This window comes from Galeopterus variegatus, unplaced genomic scaffold (assembly GCF_000696425.1).
Source record: "Galeopterus variegatus unplaced genomic scaffold, G_variegatus-3.0.2 Scaffold3979, whole genome shotgun sequence".
NCBI lineage: Eukaryota > Metazoa > Chordata > Mammalia > Dermoptera > Cynocephalidae > Galeopterus > Galeopterus variegatus.
Window position 1 is genome coordinate 43743 of NW_007730090.1, and position 23243 is coordinate 66985.

General features: G+C 37.9%; 1 pseudogene; it reads right to left on the minus strand.

Annotated features, from left to right (window-relative positions):
- Positions 1 to 443: 443 nt before the first annotated feature.
- Positions 444 to 22463, minus strand: LOC103602015 (annotated as a pseudogene).
- Between the last annotated feature and the right edge of the window lie 780 nt (positions 22464 to 23243).

Consider the following 23243-nt stretch of genomic DNA (forward strand, 5'->3'; position numbering starts at 1 on the left):
GGGAAGTGATTTCATTCATTTAATAAAAGCATTTTTGGTATGTACTATGAGCCTGGCATGGTGTTAGGTGCTGAGAAGCAAAGATGACTAAGGCACTATTTCAGCCACCCAGAGCTGGAGTGAAGGAATAAAGAAAGGCACCCAAATGGAGCCACTATGCAGTGTAATAGTGCTGCAGTAACAGCATTTGTATCAAGTGTGAGAATAGAGAGGAGCTGTTCTTTCTGATATTCCTTTAATAGGTGGGCAGCGGTAGTTTGAGACTTAAATAAGGCTGAAAATATGAATGTCCAAGGTCACATAATACACAAATAAGTTTACTCAGTCTAGGGGATAATGACCTACATTCATTATTTTTGCTTTTAATGACTGAAGCATGTGGGCACCTGATTTTTTTTTTTTTTTAACATATTAGTCATTCAATTTGGTTCTTGGTAAGAAATTTAGGACACCAATTTGTGAGGATAAATTCCATTTGTCAGAGTAAACACAAATTGCAGGTAGCCCTGGAGCTGAGGAATAGCTTTGATTTGGGGTAAAATTTGCAAGTCCTTGGCTTTCTGATCAATCTTGCGCTGATCAGTAATCTCATATTTCTCTTTTTCTGGGTCGAAGATCTCACCTTCCTGGTGTCTGGGCTTCCACAGCTGTTGCTTCTTAAAATACGCATCAGTGAGATGTTTGGGGATTTTTACATTGCTGATATCAATTTTTGTGGAGGTGGCGATGACAAATTTCTGGTGTGTTCTCAGCAGAAGAACTTGATTGAGGACCAGAGGTCCACTCACAAGTAGCAAGCCACCGCTCAGCTGCTTTGTGAAAACCACCCTCTTGCCTCTGGGTCACGCCGCGCTTCCCAAGCGGTGCACTGTAGCAGTGTGCCACCGGGCCGGCCCTAATTTCAGCAGTTTTAATGGTGCTTTGTTCTTGGCAAAATATGAGTACTTACTCCAGTTTCGTAGCATTTTATTTTATTTTACTTTTTGAAACATACCAGTTATTCAGTTTTCTTCTGGGCTAGAAATTTAGGACACCAGTTTGTGAGAATAAATTCCATTCATCAGGGCAAACACAGATTGCAGATAGGCCTGGGGCTGAGGAATAGCTTTGATTCTGGGTAAAATTTGCAAGTCCTTGGCTTTCTGATCAATCTTGCGCTGCTCTGTAATCTCATATTTCTCTTTTTCTGGGTCAAAGATCTCACCTTCCTGGTGTCTGTTGCTTCTTAAAATACGCATCAGTGAGATGTTTGGGGATTTTTACATTGCTGATATCAATTTTTGTGGAGGTGGCGATGACAACTTTCTGGTGTGTTCTATGCAGAGGAACTTGACTGAGGCCCAAAGGTCCGGTCACAAGTAGCAAGCCACCGCTCAGCTGCTTTGTGAAAACCACCCTCTTGCCTCTGGGTCACCAGTGAGGATGGTCACAGTGGTCCCTGAGTGATGCTAGCCAGAGGATTGTCACAGTGGTCCCCGAGTGACACTAGCTCGCGGTCTCCTCACCCACTCACTGAAGGGTTTTTGCTGTGGCTCAACAGCTGTCGAGGAACATCTTCCGTAGCATAACAGCGAGGCATTTTGCGAAGTTGAACCACCCAGACTCCACCATTCTTGTCACCACCATCTGGTTTTGTGACAGTAGCAGGAACCTTCTCTGCCTTCTTCTTTTCAATCCTGGACTTATTCGTTGAGTATTTCCTCTTGTTCAAGGCCTTTCTGGAATACATAGCACGTCGGGAATTTCTGCCAATTCCCCTGACCAGGACAGGGTTTCGGCTGCAGCCGGGCTTCCCCTTCTTGGGCTTTTTAGCCTTGAGGTTTATAACCTCGGCACTGGCGTCAGCCTTCTTGGCTTCAGGTTTCTTCTCCCTAGCATCTGGCTTTCAGCTTTTCACCCGTCATCTTGTGAGATGGGAAAGAGAACGAAGGTCCCTGGGCACCTGATTTGTAAAATGACATTCTGCTTATAACTCAGACATATTGATATTCTCATCCCTAAAGACTAATTAGTAAGGAATGTTGATTGCAAGCACCTTTGAAGACCAAAAATAAAAAAGGTGGGCTGTGAGAAGACCCAAGAAAATGAAAAAAATGGAAGAGGAATTTCATTGTGTATCAAATAACTGCTTTTTAAAACAAAACAAAACAAAACAATGAAACAGTAAAACAGTATCTACATTAGATCCTTTTCTGACAGTATGTTTAGATGGATGAAGCAGTTGAGAAAGAAGGAAAAGAGAGAGGCCAAAAAATTAAATAGAGCTTTACCCATCTTATGATTTTGCCTAGAGCCAACCCTGTTTCGGAAATATAAAAGACTTGGACCTCACACACTGCCGTGTGAAAAATGGTTTACATGTGTAATGTGATATCATTTAAGCAAAACTGTGTTAATAGTATAAATATATATACAGTACATAAAATTTTACATGTGATATAAATATGTATATCATATAAACAAATGCATAAAGCGATGGTAATTCTCCAAAATACAACAGTGATTATTTTGTGTGCAGGGATTGGGAAGTTTTGCTTTCTTCATGAAGCTTTTATTTTCCTTGAATTAAAAAAATTTTTTTCAAAAGAATGCAAAACTATACACCAGGCATTGTGCTTCTCTCTGAATATAAAATAAAGCAAAAGCAGATGTAATTTCCTCTTATGGACATATATCATTTTTAGCAGCTGAGAATAACAAAATATTAAATAGATGGAAAGATAGAGCAATAATAATCTTTTAAACTCAGAGATTCAATATAATCTAGGACACTTGAAAATAAATTTTGAGGGCTGTAAATCTGCCAGATGTATACGAACGGTCTCATGTTGCAAGGAGCCTGAATCCCAAAGAAATTAACATCATGATAACTAACATCTTTAACATCATGGTAAACTTCTTTTCCAAAGATATTTTATTTATTTGCTCAGTTTGGAAATTTCTTCTATGGTTAAATTATATTTCCACCTTCCTGAAGGCAAATTTTTTTTTTTTTAATACTGCACTTTAGTTGAAAATGGAAGATAGGTGGCCTTGACAAATAGAAGTGAGCTGGAGAAAGCTTGTATAGATGACAAATTTTATAAAGCAATTTGTAAGGTTAACTTCAGTGATGTAAGAAACACAGGAGGGAGCTTGATTTGCATTGTTCCATCAGGGCAGATAATGAAAAGATTAAGTTAAAAGACAGAACACAAGAAACATGTCTAAAAGTGAATTGTATATTAGAATCATTTCACTAGGGAAGATATGCAGATCTCAGTGCTATATGCAAAATAGATGCTTTCTTTATGAAATGAACATTTTGAGAAATAATTTAAAACAAAATGTTTGTTACATTCTCTGGCAAAGTCATTTTTAAATAATTTAAAAATCATTTTAAAGGAGTCAAAATCTATGTCATAAAATCATATCTTAAAATTCAAGGAGTTTTTTTTTTTTTTTAAGTTCTGGAATTACCAACTTTGTTTATCTCAAATGTTTGGGGTTATATGTTTGTTTCATTAAATGATAACAATGTGCGAATGAGGAAAAAAGCATGGGATGATAAGTGGTGATAAGGAAACTAGTGCTCAGAATCTAGAAAAGCAGTTATTTAACAAATGCTTCAGTCTGAATGTTTTTTCTACAAAATCTTTCCTGTAGTGCGCATCCTGTAGTCATCTAAAGCCATCAGTTATTGAGGATCAAGAGGAACAAGGTTTTGGTTAGACAATACCTTGCTCCTCCAAGAAACTTAAATTTTAATTAAATTATTATTTTGTAATAAATTATATTAGTTGATTTATTAATCAAATAAACATACATGTAGATTGTGTGGATGATAATAATGCTCTAGAAGCATACAGACATACTACGAGAAGGTTATAGACTACCAAAGTAGTTTGTCTGCAGAGGGCTAGTGGCTAGATTAAACTTAATTATGTAAACTTTCTTGGAGGAGTAATAATTTAAGCAAATTTCCAAAGTTCTGCTACTACACTGGAATGTATTTCCCCCTAAATTAAGTGGCAACCATATGTGTAAAGTTTACACTGAACCATCAGGACTCAGGATACAATCAGAATACAAGTTTTCCCCAACAACCCGTGAAAGCCACCCTCAAGTATTTTTTTTTTTTCTTCTTTTATAAAATTTTGGAATTTTCCCATGACTTTTGGGATCTCTTGGAACATCAGAGTCTTCTGGCCACTTCGGTTGCCAAAAAAAGAAAAAGGAAAAAGTCAGTCTCAGTTTAATATTATACACAGTCCTGGGTGATAATTGAAACTATGAACTTTGTTGCAAGTTCAAGTTTCTCCCTGCAGTGAGTTAGCGGTTGCTTTGAATTGAGCTCCTTGCAAGTGAGAAAGAAGGGATGGGAAGCTTTCCTTCTAAGTTCGTGCATTCTGCTTCTGACTCTGCTTGCCCAGCCTCTGGATGCCTCTGGCTTCTTTGCAGTTGAAGCCTGGCAAGCACAGATCTTACTTGATTGAAACCCATGAATTTGTCATTGAATATCTTTAGCCATGACTAATGTTTAAACTGAACCTTGTTCTTGTTGGTAGGCTCCTTGAGATTTCTCTCGTGAGTGTCTCTAACTTCCACACTTTTGGTATGGGTGCTGCCTTTCCTTTGGGCCGGCATTGTAAGACCCATACTCTTAATATTAAGCCTATTTTTGCTGAGGTCTTCTTGCCCTGTACTGGAAACCTTTCTGGAGAGTTTTATTTAAAACATTCCTGAGATGACATCCCTGTTGCAGGTTACCCACCTGTTCTGTGGACCTGTTTGTAGTGGAGACACAATTTTTCCCCAAATGGAGCCCTCTACTTGGGTGCCACATATCTCTTCAGCCAGCATCTCATTCACGAGTCAGACATCCATCCAGTGCATCCTCAAAATCCAGGCAATGCATATCACATTCCTCAGGTGATTTCCCTGAAGGTCCCCTCAAGATGTGTGAGATGACAGAAAAGTCCCTTTCCCCCTATCCAGTGGAGGTAAGCTGTGAATGCAAAATGCTTACAACCCTCTTCCAAGTAAACCTCTCCTTAATTCCCATCTTCTTGTACTCCTCTGCTTTAGTTCTTTAATAGCCTTCATGTGGCTGTAAGAAGGCATGATCAGAATATTATAATTTTTGATTATCTTTTTTTTAATCTTGTTAAAGTGGTGTAGTATAGGAGGTTGATGCCAGCTATTGTTTTAAGGCCTCAACTTCAACTGAGTCAGAAAGTCCTGTATTTTTGACATCCTGTTATAAATGTATTTGCACATATCATTATGGTATAAGTGCATATGTGAATGTGTAATGTGTATGTGTGTATACTCATCCTGTCTTTCATGCACACACAATTTGTGCTTACATTAATACACTTTATTATTATACAGGCAATTATGGAGCTGCTTCTCAGTGCAAACCCTGTTAGGAACTGGAGGTACAAAATGAGGAAGACTTCTTTTCTTTTAAAAGAGATCTTAGGGGCCGACCTGGTGGCACACTGGAGAGTGCGCTGCTTGGGAGTGCGGAGGTGCTCCCGCCGAGGGTTCGGATCCCATGTGGAGACCGGTTCCCGCTCACTGGCTGAGCGTGGTGCGGGCGCGACACCGAGGGTTGCGATCCCGTTACTGGTCAGTAAAAAAGACAAAAAGGAAAAAAAAAAAAAGAGAGATCTTAGTCTGGTCAGGGTGGTAGACGTAAAAGCAGATGAATACATTAGAAAGTGAGAAATGCTACGGTAAAGTGCTGTCAACTACTTGAAGGACAAAGAAGATTAGCTATGGTGAATGAACCATTAAACCAGTGATAGGTCAAGGTAAGTATCTTCAAGTCAATGGACAGTAATTACAACTCCACCTTATAAATAGCAGAGCACGCCTGGAACTACTAAAGGAAATGCATGTGAAATCACTTTTGTGTCATTATATTGATCCAACATTTAGGGTTTCCTGCTTCGTGTATCTCTTTCTTCAACCCACTTCAAGTGATGATACACTCTGGAAATGTCTCTCTTGCCATATTTTATCATGGAACAGCCCAGCTTTACAAAACCAGCCTAATCAGACAGCTGTATGTGTTAATCAAGAATAATACTGTTCTCTAGAATACAGACAATTTTTAGTAAAACTGTATTGTAGAGATAGCATAGTCCAAGTCTCCACATAAAAACATTTTGTTTTTCATCAAATTTCAGTAAAAAGGGAATCTCAATTGAGTGTGCAGCCTATGACTGTGCAGATGAAAGCTGCAGATTCCAAGAAACTTACTCTAAAAAAATCAGTTCAATTGTAAGGAAAATGCTTATATGTTGAAAATCTACTCAAGAAACTGAGCAAAATTCAGTGTCAAATAATTATCTTGAGTAAATAAAACAAAAATTAAAAAAGAGAGACATTTTATTCAGTTTCTGCATGTCAATGAAAAAGAGTCCAGCTGTTTTCTCAGATACTTAAAAATATTGCTTTCTATGAGTTTAAAATAGAACTATTTTCCATGAACTGTACTAAGTTAAGAAATATTATACTTATTAAGTATAAATGCCACTAACTCCATAAATTGTTTTTATGTGTGCACATGTTAACTAATATTAACACTGTAATGTTTGATATTAATCTTTCATTAAGAATGTTATCCTATGGTACACTTTTTATTGGGAAGGTAATCATCAATGGTTCATATGGTAAGACATAGCAAACTTGCAGGCCGTGTTTTGTTATTTACTTTAAGTTTAAGAATGTATTACATATGATTATTGTCCTAATATGAACTAATGTGGTTATTTGGGGACTTGCTGGATAATTCACAGGATTTTTCCAGATATTTTAGGATTGACTGAAAATTAAAACTGTATCTGTTTATATATGCTGAAAGTACTTCTTAACAGGAATTCCAAGAGAACAGTTTTAGTAAACTTGAAATATGTGATAATTTAAGATAAAAATATGAATCCTGGGAAAGATGAGGCCTATAGACCCAGAAAAAAGCCGCTTTTAGCCTCTTAACCTCTAACAGTATCCACATACCTCTTTAGGATGTCATACATTTATGTTTAAATGTAAGTATATACAACAAACTGAAATTAAAATTTAGCAGGTTTTAATCCATAAATGACAGTACATTACAGCATATGAAATTGCTTTGCTTTGCAAAGTAAGAAATACAGCAGGGAATGGATTCCTATGACACTCTACCTTCTACTCGTGTTGACATGTCAGAGCCTTTGTGAAGATTCTTAAGGTTACACACACTAAAGTGCTGTCCTCTGCTACAGAAGATGGCATCACTGTTTACCAAAGTGATATGGTCTGCTAAAATTCAGTATGACATTTATAGACAGCCTTACAGAAATCCACTTGGTCCCTAAGTGGAACAAGCCATGGCTAAATGATATGGCAAGGCCATTCGTATCACATGCCTAATACAGTCTGGGGATTTAGCTTTTGCAAAGGAAAAATCAGGAAAAAAAGGTAGTTGGTAAGACTCTTTCAAATTATCCACCTACTTATTATTCAATTACTGCTCAGTACTTAAAACAAGTTTCTTTTCACTTACTTTTTTTTCAGGCTTCCTTATCCTCTCAAACTTACCTTAGCCTTTTAGTTTTGCATCACCTTCCAAAGAGCCAAATGTTAATTTTTATTCTCTTCTGATACCCCTCCTCCTTTTGATCATTTTTATTAAATTTTTCCTCATCCTTCACATACCATTTAAATGTTCTTGTCACTCAGCATTCCTTCCTTGGTTCTTTTCTCTCCCCACGTCAGTATATTTTCCTGTGCCAACCTTATTCATCTCCATGACCATAACTGCTATTGGTGTGCTGTGGATATCCAAATATATGTCTCCATCACAACTCTCTAGTCTGAAGATCAGTCCCATTTAAACCACCTATGAGACATCTCCATTTGGATATCCCATGAGCACCTCATCAGAGCAAAAGTTAAGATAAAAGAATGTTATTACCTCTTTACTTGCTCCCACTGTGTATTAGCATTCTCCTTTAAAAGAAAACAAACCACCAGCCTGGACACCACCATCCCCATGATTAAGGAGGAGTCCCACTTAACTTTGAGTGTCCTTGTCAATTTTCTCTCTCTCTCAACACTGGCATCTTTACTACCAAAATTTGACTTGGGGATTTTGACATCCACACTTATGATTCCTCCAATACATTTGGCTTCCAGATCCTCAACCCTTTCTTTCAAAGATCTTGTCCTCCATTCTGAGAGATTTACTCCCATGATCAGCCTAGACCTTACCAATCTTTAAGAAATAACTCTCATCCTTCTACCTATATACCTATATTTAATACTGTATATAAAGTAAAATTTAAAGTACTTACATAACTTACAAGATCTATATCATTAGACTCAGTTTGAATGATCTGATCTCATTTCTACTTACCACGATGCTTTCTCTCAACTCACTGATTCAAACGTTCATCTCTTTCTATCACCTAAACACAAGTTAGCTACTAAATCATATTGCTTTACCCCCAGGGATTTGCCACCCCTCTTCCCATGGGTGATGGAGCCACAAAGGATTACTCAAAGCCCATCTCTTCTGAGCAGTGAGAAGCCCTGAAGTGGTTAGCTTCCCCAGAACCCTCAAGTGAGAGGCATCCCTTCTTTGGGAAATTAACTCTGAATTGGTGTTCTCTTCCTACATTTATTTTCCAGACCAGGAAGTTACAGGAAGAAAACATAGGTGGGGTTATAGTTTAACAATATAGGCTGGTAACTTTCAGTGAAACAAGTCAGATGACTTTCCCTTAGATAATTAAGTGATCCACCAACAAAAGCTTGATCTTAGCAAACATTCCTTCTCCCTCCAGTAATATTCCAGTATCTTTATATATCAATCAGTAACTAGTCTGTCCTTGAGCCAGCAACCTTGCTGTGCCACAAATCTTTATCTTATACCAGAGACTTTATAGCCTGAGGAAAATTCCCTGTCCTCTGCAAAGTCTATATTTGAAACTGCAAGGCTTTGGAAAACCAGGCCCTGTGAAGTACATTTGCTTTAAGAATCCTCTACAATATCAGGAACTTTTTACTTGCCATTCCACTTGTTTACATACCAATTTCCAGTAATTTAAGTTAAATCTATGTTATTCTGAATCTTGTCATAATGAGGTTTCTGAGGTGTGTATTTTAATCATTCTATCATCTGTTGAATTGTGAACTTGAAAACATAAATAATTTCTGTCATGGAAAACTACATCTGTTAGAATGTTAGAAAGAAATATTTGTAAAATAAAAAAAGAAACAAAAAGAAACATGTATTTATTAAGTTAAAGTTGTAAACCAATTGTGGTGGATTTTAAATATGTCCATAAATTCTTAGTCACTAGTCCTTTCAATAGGTGGAACCTAATTCTCCTCCCTTGAATGTGGACTGTGCTTAGTGACTGGCATCTAATGAATATAATGTGGCAGAAGTGGCAGTATAGTTCTCAGGACTGGATATGAAAGGTGTTGTGACTTTTTTCCCCCTCAATTTTTCTCTGTCTGTCTCTTGGATCACTTACCATATTCCTCTGTTTTTTGTTGCTAATAAAAGAATTCCTTAAATTGAATAATTTATAAAGAAATGAAATATATTTCTTACAGTTTTGGAGGCTGGGAAGTCTACGGTTCATGGGGCACATTCGGTGAGGGGCTTCTTCTAGGTGGGAACTCTCTACAGAGTCCTGTGGAAGCAGAGAGTATCACATGGTAATAATGGCATGGGCTAGAGAGCTAATCTTCTCATTTGCTGTCCTTAGAAAGCCATCCAAACCACACCCATGACAACCCTTTAGACCATCAACCCATTACTCCACAAGTAGATCAATCCATTTATAAGGGCTCAGTTCTTGCAATCCAATCATACCACCTTTCGATGCTGCTGTAGTCTGATTTCCTACCCTCTTAACATTGTTACAATGGGGGATCAAGCTTCAATGAGTTTTGGGGGGACATTCAGTCCAGAGAACCTACTTTGGGGGAGGTTAGCTGCTACATTATAAGGACACTCAAGCAGCCCTATGGAGAGGTTCACATGGTAAGGAACTGGGGCCTTCTGCTAACAGTCAGCAAAGACCTGAGGGCTTCAGCTAGCCACAGTGGGTGAGCATTTTAAGGGACAGTGGGTGAGCATTTTGGAGACGCATGTACTCCAGCCCCAGACAAGCCTTCAGATAACTGTAGTCTTGGCCACCGTCTTGAGTGTAACTTCACGTGAGACCCTGAGCCAAAAATGCTCATCAACCTTCCAGATTCCTCACTTTCACAAACTGAGTGAGATAATAAATTTTTGTTGTTTCAATCTGCTAAGTTTTGAGACAATTCATCATGCAAAAATACAAACAAGTAATACGTTATATTATTTTTGTCATAGGGGCTTAATTATAATAAAATATTATCAGTATGAAAATTTATCTCCTTACTATGATTTTACTAATCTTGTTGAATAAAGTCAAACAGTAAAAATATTATACAGATTACCTTAAATTTAAGAATATATATAAAAAATTTCTTTGAAAAATTACTTTATAAGTAAAATAGATGACTAATAAATTAATTATAAAATCCTTGCACGATCTCTTCCAAAGGGGTGAAAATATGAGGGAAAGTCAGGAAGAGGACTTGCTGGGTAGGGCAGATACTAGCCTCTCCAAAGTAGAAGATAAAAAATGAAGAAATTGTCAAATAATTTGCCTTTTGGCAGTTACTCTCTGAATTTATAAAAAACTAACTGTAAGTTAATTTCTTAGATTAACTCTTACTTAGATTACCTCTAAATTCAATCAAGTTCAAATTGACCATTTGCTATTTTCTGGGAACTGGGCTAAAAATTCAAAGATAAGCAAGACTTGGTCCATTTTTTGGAAGAATTTAGTGGAAGAGTGAGAGTATCAGGGGATAACCAATAAACACATAATATATGTGTCAAACAGTGGCACCTTGGGGGTACCTGCATGCTTATTCTGGGCTATTACAGTAGGGCATGCAACTAAGTGTTAGAATGGAAGGTGTATCTCAAAAAGCAACCAGAAAGCAGATTAAACATCCTCCTTTTAAACCTATAGGAAATGATCCCTATGATTTCAAGGTTATCGTGAGGTTCTCCTCTGCACCTTAAACATTAAGGATGATTTTCCCTTTCAACTCTTGGTTTTCTCTTGTGCATCCACGAAAACATGAAAACAGCTGAGGATGTGGTAGAAGAGAATTAGAAATTGTCTTGTTGGGATGGAGGAAAGAGCCTCACCTGATATCAGAGGAAGAGCCGCCAGATCAGGTTTATGAGGAGCACTGATTCCTGCTGGTCTTGCTGTGGCAGGACCACCTGAGATCCCTCAAGTGAAGGAGGTTTGGGGACCACCTCCTAGCAACATCAAATGGAATCGTTTAGGAACAAACATTTCCTTTCTTTGCCGGTTATTCAACTTCATAATATCAGAATAGAAGAATGGGAAAGAGAAGGAGAAAGAGCAATGAAACAAAGGAGAGGACAGAGAGGAAAGAGAAATAATAAAGAAGAGTGTAAAGAAAGCTCAGATGCTTGGGCTGGAATATATGGGGCACTGGGAAGAAACATTTGAAAGCTATCTCTTTTGGTAAATAACTTTTGCTTTTTTAGCCTCAACCAGAGTAGTTGGTAAGACTCTTGCCTTCCCCAAGATAATTTGGTCCCTAATGGGGTTCTCATGGGGCTGAGAAATTGTCCCTGAGGCAGCTGTCAACCCAACCAGCTGCTTTCTTTATAGCTGTGAGCTGATAGTTCCACATCCTTTCTGTTTCACCACATAACTCTTTTCTGACTTGTCTCTGCATCAGAGAATAGAAAACTGATGCTCACCGGGTCTCCCTTGCAGGACACTGTACCTTCCCTGTGGCCTGGGCACTAGATCTGAAGCTGTACCACACAGGACAGAGAGCTCGGCGGGTCTTCTTGCTGGGGCCTTTCTTATGCTGCACCTGCACACACTCTGCTGCATATAGGCTGAGATGGGCTCTGGGTTGGTCAACTCTGTCCTATTGCTCTGATATAATGGTCGGACCTGTCTGTTACAGCCTGTGCTGGCTGTTCTCAAACTGAAGCATGTATGAGAATTACCTACAGGGTTTGTTAAAACTGGCTTGTGGACCCCACCCTCAGAATTTCTCATTCAGTAGGTCTGGCATAGGCTCAGGAATCTGCACTTCTTACCAGTGCCCAGGAGATGCTGATGCTATTGTTTCAGACCTTTAATACTTGTATACCATTCCTTGCTTTGCAGTTTGGTTTCCAATGGTCTTGAATTTGTGACTCTGATTATGTCAGTTGTGCCTTAAGAAAGGCTGGTGCTAAGTAATATGGACAATTAAAACCCCAAGTAAAGCTAAAAACTGTAAAAAGAAAAAAACAAAAACAAAAACAGAATTACTGGCTTAAGCCATAGTGATGAGCTTGCCATTGTCTGTGCATCTGCTTAATAACACAGCAGTTTTCTTCTATTTTCTTTCCCCCAAAGGCTGAGGGGTCCAAGGAAGATCACTATATTCTTCCCAGAAATTTCAAGCACAGTGTTGATGATGATTGTAGTGATAATGGTGATAATAATAAAACTAGCATTTTCTTATTGTGTACTTATTTATTAATATGTGCCAGGCACTGTGCTAAAGGCTTTATACACAATATTATTATTTAATCCTTAAAGAAAAGCTAAGATATAAATGCTATTATTATCTCTATGTTATGGATATTAAAACTGAGACTTAAAAGAGGTTTGTAACTTATTAAAGTCAAAAAAGAAGTAAAAAAATAAAGCAAGATTTGGAATGCAGGCCTGGCTTCAAAACAGTTTGCAACGATTTGGAAAGTGGGTTTTACCTTTGTTCCCTAAGAAGTTAGGGAAGTTTCCTTCTCTCATTTCCTTGTCCAGTCAATTAGTCAGCAAATATTTTCTGAGATCCAAGTTTGTTTCAGGTACTATTCTAGCACTGACAGTCTGGTGGCTGGAGGCATTGCATGTGGAATTTGAGTTAGTCCACTTCTGTTGCTTATAACAGAATACCTGAAACTGGGTAATTGATAAAGGAATGAAATTTTGTTTCTTACAGTTTTGGAGGCTGGGAAGTCCAAAGTCCAGGGAACACATATGGTGAGGGCCTTCTCCTGGGTGGGAACTCTCTACAGGGTCCTGTGGTGACCAGTTGTCACATGGTGAGAACGTGCTGAGCAAAAGTGAGCTGACATTCCCACTTGCTCTCCTTTTAAAGCCACCAGAACCACGCCCATTATTCCATGAAGGGATCAATCCATTCATGAGGGCATAGTTCTCACAATCCAATCACCTCTTACGGGCCCCACCTTTAAAATACCATAATTGGATTTCCAACCTTCTTCACACTGTTACAATGGGAGTCAAGTTTCCAATACATGAACTTTTGAAGGACACATTTATTCCATAGCAGAATTAAACCAACTAAACACAATTTTAAATACAATGAGTGCTATGTTAAAAATAGGGTAAAGTGGTCATAAGTGAGAGAAAAACTCCATTAGCAGGGCTGGTCAGGGAGACCCACCCTGAGGAGGTCATATTAGCAGTGGGCACTGAGTAGATGGGAAGGCGGTGATGGAAACTCAATGGTAAATTCTCCCAAGCCAAAGAAAGAACAAGTGCATGAACAAGAAGGAAACAAGCTTGGTGTGAACGATGAACTCAGTAGACAGTGGGGAGTGTGGAAAGAGATGAGGTTGGAGAGGCAAGCAGAGGCTAAATGAGGGAGGACTTCAAAGGACAGGATAAAGAGTTTGGAATTCTCAGTTTTATTCTTTTTGCTATAAGAAGTTATCAAAGGGCTTCAGCAGGGGAATGATGTGATCTCATTTATGCTTTGGGAAGGTACTGTGTGAATGATCAGCCATAGTCCTGTTGAGGGTGGAGGGGCAGGGAGACAGCTGTGTGGCTGTTGCAGTTGTCCAAGGCACAGAGATTGGCAACAGAAAAATGAGAAGTGGTCAGGATTTGGGATATATTTTAGAGGTAGTAGCCATAGGCATTGCTGGAAATTGAATGAGTGGTATAAGAAAAAATAGAAATTTTGGATAATTCTTAGGGTTTGGGACTGAGAAATGGGTGAATGATGCATATGCTGTGATGGGGAAGGTAAGTTAACAGATTTGGGGGGCAGCGGATTCTGAGTGGAGAGTGGAGGGTGGGAGTTATAATTCTCTTTTGATATTTAGTCTGAGATGTGTATTCAACATTGAAGTAGAAATCTCAAGTAAGGGGTGGATACATGAATCCTGAACTTAGGGAAGAGATATAAATTCTAGGGTTGATAGAAGCCAAGTGATATTAATGCCTTGGGGAGAGGTGTGCAGACATGGCAGAATGAGGGCTGAAGAAATAGTTCTAGTGCACTTTGAGCACTGGGCTCTTCCGCCATTATCTCATGCAAACCCTCAATATGTTTCTATTTTATATTTTAAAAAAGAGACCTGGGAAAAATAGGTAGCAACTGTTTATAATTGAGCAAAGCAAGGATCTGATCCCCTATGTTCAAAAGTGCAAAAGGCTATATATTATTAGCCACTATACTACAGTAGAAAGTGTCATTGATGTGGTAAGTTCTAAATTTAAAGTCTTTTTTAGATCATCAAATAAAAAATATGCTAAAAAGTATAATTGGAAAAATGGGCTAATGATCTAAACAGTGAATAAAGCATGTTACAATGTATTTTAACTTGGTCTTTCATAGTCTAACCAGTAATAAAGCTTATATTATTTAGATACTAAGAGATTTATCTAAAGACTTTGATAAATGCCGAATCCATGATTGCAGTTCTCTTAAAATAACTCACTCAATTAGTTTTAAGTGTGTGTAGAGGGGGCAGGATATAGAAATGGGATCACTCTGTATGAATGAGGCATAGCTTTTGGCAGCTAAGGAGAGCTATAAAGTAGGAATGGAGGATGTCAGCATGCACACACACCATCACACAGCTGCTGCTTGCAAATTAGAAAGAAAAATATTACCAGGCAAGCATTAGCAAAACCAAACCAGAATTTCAGCATTGCTGTAAACCTAAAGAATCATCAGAGAAAAAAGGAAGAAAAAATAAATCAGGAACTAAATATTTGGATGCAGCATTCTATGCAACAGACTGAATGCCTTTAAAGATTTGTTTAACATACCTAAAAATTAGAAATAAAATATTTTTATAAAACACTGAGTTTAACCATGAAAAGTGTCTGATTGCCTCAGACAAAAATCAGAGTATGGACGTATTTCATTATCATATAGTTCCTTATAGCCAAAATTTTTCATAAAAATCAGGGAAAGGTAGATTTCTACAGTAATCAAATTTTATTGTCTAATGTATTCACAATGTCTCCCTACACTGAGGTCAGGAGAGAGTGAATTTTTCTGTCATTTGTGCATTTATTCCAGAAAGATGTCCTGAGTTCCAACCCTTGCTCTTACTGACCAGCTGTGTGAACTTGGACAAGATAATTAACCAAGCACCAGTGTCCACATGTGAAAGAGGAGGACACTTGTGGTGTGCTTTGTGTGACTAGCACATAGTGACCACTCAACAAATGATGGCTGTGGTTATTAGTCATAGATCCTGTTCTCTAAGACATATGATCAAGTAGAAAGAAAAGTCCTCATCTAATGTAAAGCAGAATAAGATAAAAGTTAAACAATGTTGAAATTCAGGAAGGAAGCGATCTCATTTATAATGGTGGTATGGAACAGGACCTTATGGAGGATGGTGCAAAGAGAATGCATGAGAGAGCAAGGGATGAAGGGGAAGAAATGAGTTCATCCAGGTGTGCCCACTGTAGTCAGCCAGGAGACTGATTTGACCCAGCCATTGAGTCCAATCACTTCTAGAAGCCGGACTCTAGTGTTCCCCACATTCAAAATCCTGCAGCAGGACTGGTGAAGAGAAAGTAATTCACCTGCAGTTTGACCTGAGAATGCTTTTGCAAAGTTTGCCAGTTGGTTGTTTCTTGAGAAAGGAAACAGGATTTAGTTCCAGGTGCTATGAAAGTATCCCCTTTTGGAGCAATAATTCCAATTATCATTTTTGGTATTCCTTTTCTGGAAATGCCTTCACACATGTTTGGACCATCCTAATTGGATACCATAGCTGTAATCTTTGAGAGAAGATACATTTTTTCTTAACCAAAATCCATCTGAAACAAATATCGATTATATCAGCCACTATAATACTTTTGTTTAAAAATTAGATATTTGTCTAATGAAATGTGACTTTTTTTTTATACACTTGTACATTATCTCACAAGTCATTATGTCCCTTTGGACTATGTATATTTTGATATGTTAATTAACATTCCCCTTTACATTATCTCACAAGTCATTATGTCCCTTTGGACTATGTATATTTTGATATGTTAATTAACCCAACTATTACCATTACTTTATAGTCTTATTTTTTACATATTCTTATAATGAGAAATTGATAGAAATGGGATACTCATCAGAGAACAAATATATCCAGAATGATGCATCTTATGATTCTTATATGAAGCTGCTTTCTAATTCAGAACTTTTTTTCCCCCCAAACCTCCAAAGATCCTCTACTTGCTGCAAAGAGATCATTACCTAATTTTACCACCACCAATTTGATCTAGCACCCATGTTATTCAGGCATCTTCTCATTTTCTCTGTTTTATCATCCTTAGCTGGCTCCGTAATGACTACACCCCTGACAGCTCCCACAACTCACTAACACTTTATCTCTGAAGCAATCTTGACATATTGATACAGTACCACATGTGACATATTAGATTTAAAGATTTCAATAAAAGGTAAGATGTAACACCACAATCACATTCAATTCTTTCAACAACCAACAAATCTATTACCATATTTTAAAACCACACAAAGTTAAAATTAAAACAAATTGAGTAAAACCTTAAGACAAGCAAGAATACTTTTGTCTGGCTCAAATCGATGAATGTTTTGTTCACATCTTTTAATGTAGCTTAATGGGTCTCAGACTTATAGTGTATAATAGAGACAGAGAAAGAAAGAAACAACCGTCACAGTAATACATTGAACTTTTAGAAAACTAGAGGTGGGGAAAGGGAGGGGGGAGGACAGGGAATGAGGAATTGGTCAATAGACACAGAGAATGATTGTGTACTGTAATGATGAATAAGCTAACTATACTGATCTAACCACCACACATTGTACACAATTATTGAAAATCAACGCTGTACCCCACATGTATGTTAACAAATTATCTAAAAAACCAAAAAACAACAACAAAAAACACCAAAACAACACAAACAAAAAAAGAATTATGTTATGGGTGATTTAAAGGATTTCCTAGGGTAATTTGGAATAGATTTGATTTTGGCCTAATCTCTGGTTTTAGAGCTAATGCCTCCCTCCTTATCTGCTCCCCACCCCTACACACCAAGTTTACTTCAACCATGACTCAGGGCTTTACACTGTTGGCTTTAGAAGTAGGTCACATTTCTGGATCATTCCTGCAAAGCTCTCTTCCCGTTCACTACACCTGCGGAACTGGTACCTTCCCACTCTAGTAACAACCTTCCTTGCCTCCTTTTATTTCCTTTCCCTTTTAGTTCTTTGTCTTGGTCCAGCCTAAAACATGGTCTGAATCTCTGTTAAGTGGGCAGAGCCCTGCAGCATCGATTACCTTTATCAGTCTTTTTCTCTGGAACTAGACCATTGACATCACCACCCTGAGGTCTTCTCCTCTAGCTCCTGACAAGGGAATACCAGCTCAACTCTTTGCTGTGGTAATTTTCTGACCAGCACTGGCATGCCTACCCGTTCATTATTGCTAGTGCCAACAGATGCACCTCTGGTTTTGTTTGCTGAGATTTGACAGCAAACAAAATTTTTATTTATTTGTGCTTATGCCTTACTCAGGAATCCAATTCCTACTACCCTCTCACCTTTTTCTAGGCTTTCAGAGAGGAAAAAAAATCCCATATTTCCCAACCTGTAGATTAAATTTAGCTAAGATCTGAATAATGAAAGTATCTTCAAGTGGTGCAATAAAAAAGACACTGGTTTGGGTTTTAATCCTGACTTCAGATTCTAATTTCAGCACTGATTAGATTTGTGATTGTGAGATGTAACCTAACTTCTCCCAACTCAGAGTCCTCATCTGTCAAAGGGTTATTGTCATGATTAAGTGTGATCATGTATGGAAAGTGCCTAGCAGTGATTAGGGTTGTGTGGTTTATTTTCCAATGTTGATTAATCTTAGCTCCTTTTCCCTCATTTCAGGATATGAAAAAAAGGGGAAGTTGATGTCACTTTATTACTAGAATAAGAATCCCCTTAATAAGTATGAATTTTCAACTTAGAGTGGAAAATGAATCTTTTTAGATCCCAGTTGGATTCTAATTGAGATAACTCAAATTTTTCTTTTAACATCTGCAAAATTAGCCATTTACTGCTTTCTAGAAGTGTTTTCTCCAATGGTCTATTCATCCAACCTTCTGGGTATGAAAGAGGAAAACAGAATTGTAGTAACCCCAGACAACAGAGGGAAGGCTTAGGCAAATATGGTTAATATGGTTGAGAAAACCTGATGAGTTGGGCTAAGAAAAAGACATATATATGGAGTTCATGTTCATGTTAATTGTCATTTTAATATAATAAGAGGTGAGAAGAATTATAATTCACAGTCATTTTAAAAAATAAAGTCGGGATTTTAAGATACATCAGTAGTAGCAGCATGACTTTTATTGACTTTTTCTTTTCTTTCTTTTAGGAGATTCTGATATTTTATTTATTTTTGCTTCAGCACTCAGCAACTTAAATCCTGACTTGTTATAAATTAAACATGCAATAGATGATATAGGTTTGCATATTAAATAATATTCCATATGTAGAAAAACCTTTTGTGCAATTTGCAATTTTTAAATTGCAAATTAAATTATTGGCCTATCTGTATTCTTGTGAAGTCAGTAACAAACATCACAGGAAGGTAAATAAATAGAGATACAGTGAGTTGCCATTAGTCACACAGAGAACCATAGCAGAGCTGGAATCAAAACTCATTTCTTAATGAAGGCAATGCAGGCAGCTGCCTACGTGGTGTAATTTGATGATCAGATTTTCCTTCCTCAAAATATCTCTACTGAAACTTTATCACTTCTTTTCGTTAACAAGCTGATCTTGAAAAATGTAAATATTCTAGAAGTGTTATGACAGCAAGAAAGCTAACAGGCCTCAGTAAAAGCAGAATCATAGAAATACAGTACCTGAGAGTTGCAGGGTTGTTTTACAGCATTTAGTTCAGTTCCTTAGCCAATGCATAGAGCCCTTCTTTGGTATCTCAGGCAGGTGGTCTTCCAGGCAAAATACTCCCAGTAAGTCTCCCTACTTGGGCAGCAGATCACTCCACTGGGGGCCATCTCTTATGGTGGCAAAATGCAGGTGCTTTGGGGTTGGAGAGACACAATTATTAATCTCGGTTCTATCCCATTCTGGATATGTAAACTTACAAGGCAAATTTTTAGGGATTCAAATCATTCATGTATAAAAAGCAGATAAAATGCCTACCTCATAAAGCTGTTAGGGATGATTGAAATAATGTATGTAATTGCCTCGTGCAACACCTGCTAAAGAGTCAAACTTAAATGCTGTTTTCTTCTCTGTTTATCCAAAGTGTCCCTCAGAGTAACTTCTACTAATTAGTTTTATTTTTGTCTTTGGAAAAATAGATAATGTTTAGTTTTTCCCTCCCTTTCTCTCTCTTTCCCTTCTTCCCTTCTTTTCTTCATTTTTTTCTTCTTGTATTTAAAGATTTAAGATATTGCTGATCCCTTTCTCTGATCTACCAGTGTCATAGCTATGTAAAAATAAATGGTTATTTTGACATAACTTGTTTTGTTATGTCATGCCCTTAAAGACCAACATACAAGGGTACTTCCAAAAGTTCATGGAAAACAGAATTAAAGGATAAAACAAATCTTTCCATGAACTTTTGGAAGTACCCTTATATTCTTAATACCCACAGTCCATCTGGATGATCACTAATAACTTATTTCAGAATTTTGCCTGATGTTATAATAAGTTATTTTTATAAAATTTTTACCTCTCTTTTTCAAAATAGGAGTATCACTTGCTTTGATCTAAATTCATCTAAAATTTCGGTGAAAAAAAAAATATCTAGATGGTCTCGCCATTTCATTGCTCTGTGTCCTCTCTATTTTATTTGGTTTATTGTTTCCATCTTGAAAATATTTTCTTTTAAGTAGAGAAAAGTAGAATTTTTTTAGTTTTCCTTATTATCTGTTAGCATTAGACCATCTGTTCAAAATACTAAGGCTACTCTTTTTTTTTTTCGTCTCTTTTTGCTCCAAACACAGTTAAAGTAAAGCTTTTAACTCCTTGCCATTCTTTTCAAGTCATACTTTATTCTGGGTTTGAACATTTCTCAGATAGAGCTCAGAGTATCATAATACTCCCGTGTATTCATCATTGGGTACGGACTTCTTGTTTTCTCTTTTGTATATGTACTTTAAAACTCAGTCTGCAGAAGTGAATGCCCTCTGTGCTATTCTTGCTTTCTCTGGTTTCTCGTCTCTTTTTCTCCATCTGCATTGATATACTCAAAATTTAACGTTTAAAAATTAAATGTAAATTCTCTCTGTAGAGTTACAGCTTCGTCCTCGGATCTGAACACAGGATCACGTCTTCCTCTGATGGCATCAAATTGTATAAACTAAGTCCTCGGTTAGTTTTACATCTGTGTGGTTGTTCTCTTTATGTCTGTTTCTCACAATGAACTGTAACTTCATGAGGGCAGAAAACATGACTCTTTTTCTTACCATCATTTTCTCAGCAATTGCACAGGGCCTAGCACATAAAAGGCACACCAGTGAGAATTCACTGAATGCAACTATTGTATAAATATTAGCTTTGAGTGTTTGCTCGTCCTCAGCATTGCAAGAGCTCAGGTGTTTGAGTCTTCTGAACACTCACAAAGGACAGAGCACAACACAGTAGATAGTTTTCCTTGCTATAAATCAGAAGAAGGTGCAATGAACTGGCACCTGTATTGTTTATTTTATTCTTCCTTGGCTAGATTTCTATTTTGACAAACTTCTGCTCTGAGACCAAGGTCAAAGTACACCCCAATTTTATTCACATATTAATTTCCTCAACTCATGAATTATTTACTTCCAACCAAGCCTGAAGCAACAGAGCAAAAAGCACATTCCCAGCTCATAGTCATTGTCTGGCCTATTTGTGTTGACCAGATGGATTCAGCCAAGGTCTAGAAAGACAGTCCCCCAATCCAGCTCTCTGGACATTGTGCAGAAAGGTCCAGATGTCACCGACACACAATGATGAATTTGCAGCAGCAGGGGCAGAAGAGAAAAGCCTGAGCTGCCATGACTTATTGACTTGGATAAACCACTTAAGTTTCTCCTAATATTTTTTTTTTCAGATTAGTTTGAACCAGGAATGTTTTCAAAACTAAGAGGGAAAAAAAGGAAGAAAAATACTGCTTAATATAATTTAAAAATTATTTCAGTAGACTTTGAATAACTTTAGAAGGAATTGTTATTTAATTCAGCAGACTTTAAAACGAGGTAAGGATAAAGCTGCTAACTTCTGAACTACATAATCAGTATTTAGAGCGCAGTGTTGAATTAAAGACTATATTTAGGGATTGTCAAAACATGGCAGGATGAGCTTCCCTCCACAAACATTATATTGAGTAAAAAACTAAAAAAAAAATAATATAGTTGAGCTCCAAAGAAAAGATACTCTAGGACCCAGTGGTAAAAAGAAACCTACGCCTCTGTGGCCCGAGCTAGGAGGTTCTGACTGGGGTTGAAGGCCCAGAGGCCCACTCAGGGCTGGCTTTGGGCTCAGTTGGCCAATAAAGGCCACTCTCTATGTTATACTTTCCTTAGCTCTAGAGCTTCAGAAACGTTTTTTGAAACGTCACACAGTTACCCACTTACCTCTGCTCTGCTACAAGAAATAAAAAGCAGTGCCCCTCCCTGAGGCGAGGGCAGCGCTTTGGGGCTGTCTCCAGCAAAAGACAGAGCACTGGGGTCAGCTGACCTGGGACCACTGGAGGAGACTGAAAACAGAGGTAGAGCCACAGAGCAGAGAAACTCAGAGAGCCACGGGGCAGGGTACGGGGCACTTTGAAGGGAGGTGAATTCTCATAATTTGGCCATGCAGAACTCATGGAAGAAAGTAATTTCTTTATTTTGAAGTTGCAACCAAGTGAGACTTTGAGCACAGGAGTCATACAACCTAGAAAGCCAGGCTGGAAAGAACCTTAGCATCCTTCTGCTTTACTGATAGTGAACCTAAGCACCATGAAGTTTCCTGTACGTTATGCAGAAGCGAATGCTGGGAGCCAGGATTCCTAGTTTCTCGTCCATGGCCTTTTCTCCACGCTGTACTTCCTCTGAGGTTGAAGGTTTGATTGCAAGGATCCTATGGGGACTCAGCATGGCATGCAATGCTAAGAGACAGGGCTCTGGAGCCAGCTAGCCTTAGTTTAAACCCAGACACTGCCCCTCCCTAAAAGTGACTCTGGGCAAGTCACTTTGCTCCCTGTGCCTTTATTTTCTCACCTGCGATAAGGGGATAGCAACAATATCAAACTCATATGGACATTGAAAAGGTTTAATGGGTTGATACATGTAAAGTACTTAGATGTAGATATCATTAAGTATTTAGAAAATGCTAAATGTTATTACAAGCCATGATTTGGCTCCAATCGACTTTTCCTGCCTCTTGTTTCCTACTTTCTCCTCCCCCATCACTCAGTGTTTTGCCAAATTGATCTATTTGCTGTTTCCAGAAAACATAGCTTTTTTCTGCCCACATCTCTTAGTGCATACTATTTTCACTGCCTGAAATGACTTTCTGCTCTCTTGTGCATATCTCAGTTCTGAGATAACATCTATCTTTACTTTGCAGCCTTCCTGCCTCCCATCCCCAATCCCACAGTTAGGTGCAGGATTATGATCATGATGTTATGTTTCTGGTTTTCCATGACTGTGATCTCCTTGAGGGTAGGGAATATGACTTAATCATTCTTGTAGCATTAGTATCTTGTTCTTAATAGCATCTCAATAAATGCTTGTTTCAAAATGATAGATATGAGCCTGTCCAGGCCACCCTTTCTAAATTGGAAACTCTCAACACATACTCACACTCTCTCCCTCACACACATATACACACACACAGGGGCATGGTCCCATCTTGTCTGACTTAAAAAAAAATTT